The sequence below is a fragment of the Mustela nigripes genome, chromosome 8, assembly GCF_022355385.1.
Source record: "Mustela nigripes isolate SB6536 chromosome 8, MUSNIG.SB6536, whole genome shotgun sequence".
Lineage (NCBI taxonomy): Eukaryota > Metazoa > Chordata > Mammalia > Carnivora > Mustelidae > Mustela > Mustela nigripes.
In genome coordinates, this window is record NC_081564.1 from 24,067,930 (window position 1) to 24,076,388 (window position 8,459).

Sequence of the window (8,459 nt, forward strand, 5' to 3'; positions counted from 1 at the left end):
CTCTTGAGGCTTAGGGTTCCCATCTAGACTTCATTCTCTGGTGATAGGGACTAGAGCCCCTCACAGTTTTTATCACCTGCAGCTTGTTGCCCAGGAACCAAACGTGCTTGTTAAGTGAAGTGGTTTAGTTACACGAAGGTCTTAAAATCCCTTAATCTTGACTAAAGCTTGGCACTAGACTGCTGGGAATGACAATGGTCTCTATCCTTGAACTTAACATGGTGGAGCACAGACCTGTTAAGCTCAGAAGTGTAACCTGTTTACTGATTCTGAAGTAGAGGTCTGACCCCTGTGCTGCTAAAATACTCCTTAGGAAGCCTGTTTCAGGTTGACCTAATTGCTAGCTAAAGTGGTTATTAAGTTTCACTTCAGTTAGTAGGTCAGGTATTTTAAAGCTACCAGCTTTATGTAGAAAAGATAACTTGGTTGGGATAAACATGTAGACATTAAAACTTAGATTTTGAAATGCCCTTCACAGGAAGAGCTTTAGGAAAATAATTTGTGTCTTCATTTCCTAGGTGTCTAATGAAAGGTTCGGTCCCCACCTTGTGAATCAGGAAAGCTGAGGTACAGACGTGGACCTTGGATTCCCACAGCTGGTTAAGCTGCAGAGAACAATTTAAGGCTCCTAATCCAGAGTTCCAAATGGCTGGGGTTCTGGCAGTGCCATGTTCCAGGCAGGCAGCCTTGACAAGTCACACAACCTTTAGAAATTTATGTCTCATTTTCTAGTAAGTGTAGTATTTGTAATATGTTTTCATTCAACTCAAAGTACTCTGTGTAAGGCATCTTATTTGGTCTGGGAATGGAGTGTGGGGATGTGAGGACACATAATTACACTTTAGCCCCCATAAGTGATAAATGGGATTCGTTGAGAGCACCAGAGGGAACTATAAAGTGCATGTGCCATACACTGGGAAGGCTTTTCTACTGCACCATCTCAAAGTTTACCTTCCCGTTTTGCACATTCATGTTTTAAAACTTGTCAAGATAAATTTATGAAATAATAGGGTTCTTTCTGTGTTACTGCAGGGGAAACTAAACTACAGAGAAATGAAATGGCTTTTCCAGAGTCACACTGGAAAATTGGTAATACAACCTAGAGTAACATTTAGATTCTTTAAATCTTTGTTTCATGGTTCTTTACTATGCTCTTGGGATTGAGAAGAAAAAATGGGTTGTGGCATTCATCCCATTCTGGGGACACTTTTAGAGCTTTTAATATTTTCATTTAGAGTTGAACGAATTCTACTTGGCAAGGGATGTTTAAGTTTGTTGGTACTACTACTTCAAATTTTCAATAACTCCTCAAATTCTGCTCAAAAATCCATTTGTTTCTGAGTGCTTGGGTGGCTCAGTCAGTTAAGCATCTGCCTTTGGCTCAGGTCATGGTCCCAGGGTGCTGGGGTCAAGCCCCGCAGCGGGCTCTCTGCTCTGCCTCTCCTCCCACTTGATCTGTCAATCTCTCTCTCAAATAAAATAAAAAAGTTAAATAGTAAAAATAAAATTAAATAAATAAAAAATGTTTTGAAAATCCATTTTTTCAGTTGGAGCAAAGGGTATTGGGTTCTTTTCTAAGTTTTTATTTTAATCATCTAGTGCTCGTCACAAGAAGTGTACTCCTATCACCTATTTAACACCTCTCCTCCCCCAACTTTCCTTCTAGTAACCATCAGTTTTTTCTCTATAGTTGAGTCTGTTTCTTGGTTTATCTCTTTTCCCCTTTGCTTGTTGTTTTGTTTCTTAAATTCCACATATGAGTGGAATACAGTATTTGTCTTTCTTTGACTGGTTTATTTCACTTAGCATGATGCCTAGCCCCATCCATGTTGCAAATGGCAAGATTTCATTGCTTTTTTATGGCTGATTAATATTCCACCATGTGTGTGTGTGTACACATACCACATTTTCTTTATCCATTCATCAATCGATGGACATTTGAGCTGCTTGTTCAAGGTACAGGATTCTTGCTAATGGAGCTATTGTTGGGTAAATGCTTGGCCATCTTAAATGTTTTGAGAGTGGGGAGTCCTAGATGTCTCTTAGCTGTGTGAACTAGGCTGCATTCGAACTGTTGGGCCCTTCACACCCTCCTATACACTCCTACAGACTGCCTGTCATTCAAGAGACCAAGAGGGCCCTCAGTTTTCAGGAGACCCTCCAGAGAAGCACAAACAGTGATTCACAGCTAGCTAGGACTTAACAGATCATCTTCCATTATGAAATTCAGTCATTAGGCTGATGAAAACAACTGTTTCAAATACCTACTATGTTCTGTACACCTCAGGTATGAGGTCTCTGGATCTTTACAGCACCCCTGGAAGGTAGTTTATTTAATTATTTTGATACTCTTTTTAACAGAATAGGAAACCAGGTATGGGGTAGAATGAGCTAGTAAGAATAACACTGAGATCACAACTGGGGCAGCCCTCTAAGGCTCTTACCACTAAACCATAGGTTTTTTTTTTTTTATCCCCATCTAGAGAAAAGGAGTCCTAGGAAAGTACAATAGCTTGCCTTCCTGCCTCTCTGGTTTCTTTCCTCCTTCCTCCAGTCCATCCAACATCCCCCTCAAATCAAATCCTCCTTTTCAGGTCTAATGAAATGCTGTCTATTATGAAACCTCTCATCTGTCTGGGAGCCTTCTGCCAGGTGACTTTGGGTCAGTCTTTGCATTATTATTCTAAATTACTGTGTACATTTCTTCACCTCTACTGGGCTATATGGCCCTATTATGCCTGGCAAAGCTAGGGCTCCAAAAGATTGGGTGAGCTAAAGAATGGTGGAATCCACTGTCAAGTTCATTTTCCTTAAGTATATCTCCAATGCCGTTTTGGAAGGCAGACACTGTAGCAGGGAGGAGAGGGAAAAATAACATTTGCTGACTGCCTTCTGTGGGTGACTTAGTCACCCTGCTAAACGGGGCTTTACGTGCATTTTAAAAAGCAAAGCCAACGATTCTGAGAAAGAGGTTATAGCTGCAACTGAGAGACTCAGAGAGGAAACAGACTTTCATGTGATCACACAGCTGAGAAGTGGCAGAGCATGTCCTGTGCAGGATTCCAAAGTCCTTGTTCTTTTCAGGAGCATGTTGCCTTCAGGCAGAGACTGGAAGCCTGACATTCCAGATCTTCCTTGATGGGACCCTTCTGTCCTTGTCAGTCAGACTGCTTTCAGTTATATCTTCTTTACATTTGCCTCTTCAAATTAGTCCCGGCCCCAACCCTACCTCCAGGACTCCAGGAATATCCAGCAACAGGGACTTTAATGCCTTTCTTCCTCCTAATCCTTGTCATTCCTTCTTCCAGAAGGGGGGATTCCTTTAGGTGCTACAGCCACAGTATTACTCAAGAGGTAAATCAAAGCACCACTAGGTGAAAGCTCTACACAGGTGGATCCAGCCAGCCTGTTTAACCTGCTTTCCAGTTGGCTCAAGCCATTACTCTTCCCTTCTGGAATGGCTTTCTTCTCTTGACCTATTCAAATCGTATCTATGAGCCTCCCTGACTTAGAACCCTCTCTCTGGGTTCCTGTACTATGGGTCTGTACTACACAACGTCACTGTCACTACATCTTCATCCATTCAACACATTGAGCTCCTACTAGATGGTAGACATTGGGCAGGGTGTATTGCCTGTCCTCATGGATCTAACACTCTAGTGGGGGAGAAAAAACACATAATATATACATATAATATTTTATATATATATGCATTTATATATAAAATAAAAAATATGTATTATAATAATTATGAAAATGTCACTCAGGTTCTTTACAGGGCCTAGCACACAGCACACAAGAATTTGTTGAATTCATGAACAATTGATCAATTTGAACCAGAAATTTTAAAGAGAAACAACCAAAAGGAATCCTTTATTTCACTGCCCAAGTCTATCAATGGGCCACATAAGAAACAGAGGGTCATGATGCCTCACTCATAAATTGGTGGTGTGACCTTGAGCAAGTCCTGGCCTCTCAGCAGCCTCTAAAAACGAGGTGAGTGCTTTGGGTGGTCTGTGTGTTTTTTCACTTCTGAAATTCTGTTATTTTCAACTGCTCTGGGATGGTCCGCGTCCTCTTCCTGGCCTTTTTTCCTGTGGCTCCCCCCCTTTCCTTCCGCCCTTCACATCTGTCCCTTCTGCATCCGCCCTCCACCCCCTTCACTTTCCTGGCCACCCCCTAGTTTCACTGAGATGGTTACCATGGCAACCCCTCCTGGAAATGACATCACTCATCTCTTAGGCAACTGTTTCCATGGCAGTGACATCATTCAATCACCATGGCAACCCCTGGGAGGACAGTCCTGCAGTGAAATGGGCAAACAGAATTCATTTTTTTTTTTATTAAATTTTAATTTTTTAAAAGATTTTATTTATTTATTTGGCAGAGAGAGAGAGATCACAAGTAGGCAGAGAGGCAGGCAGATGGGCGGGGGGGAAGCAGGCTCCCCGCTGAGCAGAGAGCCCGATCCGAGGACCCTGAGATCATGACCTGAGCCAAAGGTAGAGGCTTAACCCACTGAGCCACTCAGGTGCCCCTGGGCAAACAGAATTCTTATGTATATCTGGAGGTTGGGGCAATGCAGGGAGAATATTAAAAGAAGAGAAATATTTCAGGAGCAAGAAGAAAAAACTTTGGGCTTGTAGGGGGAAAATGGGAAACCAGTATGGGGTTGGGAAAGAAGCTCTAGAGTAAACCTCTTCTCCTTTCTAATAACTAGATACATATAATGTATTGCCAAACTGGGATACTTGAGAAGGAACATGGGCACCATTATTATTATTACACTGGAATGACATGTGAACACTGAGCCTCTCCAAGTAAACCAGGGAGTATGGCCCTTACCCATAATCAGGCAGGTGCCTTACTCCCTCAACTTATGTTCATCGAACAAGCATTGATTCAACTCTGTGTGGGGCACCAGTGAAACCACAGTGAGAAAACCAGCAGGGTCCCTGGCCTAATGGAGCTCACAGAGGTAGGTGTGTGTGCTGGGGCTGGGGCTAATCCTGCAGTTACCCAGTGAATGGGAAGGGAAGGTGTAGAACACTAGAGACCTGTTTAACAAAAGTATGTAAAGCAGCCTGGGCAGGAGGGGAGTTCACTAAGTGTGGTTGGGATGGGGTGGGGAGATGTTCTGGCAGATGGAACAGCATAAGCAAAGGAAGCAGGCAGAACACCAGAAGCTGAAAGGCAATGGTCAATGTGGCATTGGAGGGAGCTGGGTCAACAGAGAGGATGTCAAGGACCAGGCCTCATAGGACCTTGAAGTATTGGAAAGCCCCATAGAAGTGTTTTGAGGAATGAGAGACATGATCCTGTTTGCATTAAAAAAATCTTGCTTGCTATTGTGTGGGGGCAGAGTGGGAAAGTGGTTTGCCAAAGAGGGAGATTGGGTGGTGGGGACCTGCGTGGTGGCAATGAGATGGAGAGACACAGTGGGTAGAGCTGACAGGATTTGCTGAAGGACTAGATAAAACGTGAGGGTGGTGCACCCCAGGAGGCTCAGTCAGTTAAGTGTCTGACTTTGGCTCAGGTCATGATCCTGGGGTCCTGGGATAGAGCTCCACAGTGGGCTCCCAGCTGAGTGGGAAGTTTGCTTCTCTCTCTTTGCCCCTTCCTTCCCTGCTTGTGTGATCTCTCTTTCTCTCTCTCAAATAAATAAAATCTTAAACAAACCATGAGGGTGAGGAAAGACTTGGGATGGTACTTGGGATAGCGTGAGTGATTTGGGATAGGGGTGTGACTGCTTTCTTTCAAATAAGGAAGCAGAGCAGGAAAAAGGGGAACGCAGGGTGCAGCATTTAAGGAGGCAGGCGGAGTCAGGGACAGCCTTCAAAAGGAGTGCCTCCTTAACTGCTGAGCCCTGGAAGGAGAAGTGTTTGTTTTGTTGTTTTTTAGGGGGTAGGGTGCTATTGTGGCACTCAGCCTTCATTTTCACCAACCCCCTAATAATTGTGGAGAGGGCAGGCTGTAGGTCTGAGGACTGACTGCCAATGCATGCCAGCTGCTTTACTGTCCCCACAGGAGTCCAGTGAGGGAGCTCCTCACCGGCCCACCTTACAGATGAGGAAACTGAGGCTCAGGCTGCCAAAATTTGCTGAAGGCCTTGCAGTTTACAAGTAGCTCCACCAAATCTCAGACTCAGGCTTGCTGACCCCTAAGCCCATCCTCTTTCCACCAGACCGTGTTTACTAGCCTCTCCAGTTTCCTGGTAGAAGGGAGGAAGGAAAGAAGGGAGGGAGGGAAGGAGGGGAGGGGGAAAACCAACTGTTTTCAGGCGGCCCACCTCCTTTATCTTCGCCCACCATTTGTGCTAGGGAGCAAAGTGTCTGAGGAGCGATGAGACCCTGCAGCACAGTGGAGCTTCACCATCAGAGTCACTTTCTCTCCACCACAGCTGTTCTCAGTTGACCTTTAAGGTTTTGTCTTGGGCAGGTCTCCCTAGGAGGAGGAACAGGTGGGAGGCTGAGACCATGCTCTATGCCTCAGCCTCCTCCTCTGTAAAATGGGGATAATGACAACGTTAATTACCATCCCAAACGTTTGTGCTGAGGTTAAATGAGATGAGGAAATTGGCTGGCATGGTGCTCCGACATAGATCGTAATCGATGAATGTTAGTGGCTGTTAGAATCAGGGCAGGAGGGCAGAAGTGTGGATGTGTGTATGACACACGGTCTGTGGATGGAGGCGGGAGAGGCAGGGTACAGCGACATGTGGACCAGTTTGTTGCTAAGGGAGAAGCCTCCTCCTCACCAGCTGGCTCTCAGGGAGACAGCATGGTTGTACCCCTTGTTCCTAATCCCACACCTGCTGCAGGGGGAGGAGGATGAGTCTGGTCACCCCTGGGAAAAGGGGACTATAGAGAAAGCCCAGGAGCAAGCAGGTGGCATCCATGAAGCTGAAACCTGGGACATGGCTGGTGGACGGGAGTAAGGGTGCTACACCTGGGCCTTGCATTCCCACCCCCCTACCTCACTTCCTAGACTTATCTTAGACCCAACATTATACAACCAAGGTTTTGCTATAGCCTCCAACCACAGGACTCAAAGGCACAAACCACCCTGGGCTTAACAAGGAGTAAATAAACATGAGGACTGGTCTCTGTGATCCCAGTATACACACACCTACACACACATCCCTCACTTACTCTGGGTATTACTCAGGGTTCAGCCAGAGAAATGGTACTAGTAGGAGGTACATATTAAGAAATTTATTGCAAGGGGGACACCTGGGTGGCTCAGTGGTTTAAGCCTCTGCCTTCGGCTCAGATCATGATCTCAGAGTCCTGGGATAGAGCCCTGCATCGGGCTCTCTGCTCAGCAGGGAGCCTGCTTCCCGCTCTCTCTCTGCCTGCCTCTGTCTACTTGTGATCTCTCTGTCAAATAAATAAACAAAACCTTTAAAAAATTTAAAAAATAAATTTAGCTCATGCTATTGTGGGGCTGGCTAGGCAAGTCTGAAATCATTGGGTACAGGCTGGAACTCTTGCCAAGGGCAGAAGCTACTGTCCACAGGCAGAACTTCTTCCTCAGGGAAACCCCAGCTCTGATCTTAAGGTCTTTCAACTGACTGAGTCAGCCCCACCAAGATTATCTGGGATAATCTCCTTTAAAGTGAATTTATTTAACTGCATCTACAAAATACCTCACCTGAACATCTAGATTAGTGTTTGATGGACTAACAGGAGTGTAGTGTGGCCAAGCTGACACATTAAAAAAGAGCATCACACTCAGATACCAGCTAGGTGTTGTCTTGGGTGGCCTGTGGAACACTGCTTTACTGCATTCATTTATTGACTATTTACTGAGTGCTTACCAGGTGTCAGGACTGGTGCTGTGATTTCCATGCATCTCAGTGAATCCTCAAAACAAACCAAGAAGCGGGGGCCCTTTTTGTTCCTAAATTTACAGGAAAGGAAATGGAGCTTCAGACAGGTGAGGAGCCTGCCACGGTCACACCGTTGGACGTCAAGTCAGAGTGCTTCTGTGCTTCGAGTCATCACTTTCTACAGACTTTCCCTGTTAGCCTCTCCTTTCTCTGCCTTGTTTCCTCTTCTCTTGGGGCTAAGAAGTTGGAGTTCAAATCGCTTCGTGATGTGAGCATGTTCCTGACGGTCTGGACTTCAGTTTCTTCCTCTCTGAAGTGACTCGATCCTTCCCAGCTTTTCTAGTATTCTTGCGAAATGGAGGTACCATTTTTGGGACCACTTCCTCAGGCCTTTGCTGCCACCTAGGGGCTTAACAGTGTTAGCCATTCTCCAGAAGTCGCCCTCTGGAAGGTGGGTGACGTGCGTAGAGGCTGTGGAGGTCTCCGGGATGGGAGGAGGGGGCACGTGGAGGAGAAGAGCAATTCTGGGTCCAATAAACACAGACATTGCAAATTCCACTGGCTCTTGCCCCCACCTCCTCACTCAGTGCCCCCAGGCCCGCTGAATCCTCAAAGATTTCTGGGGCCC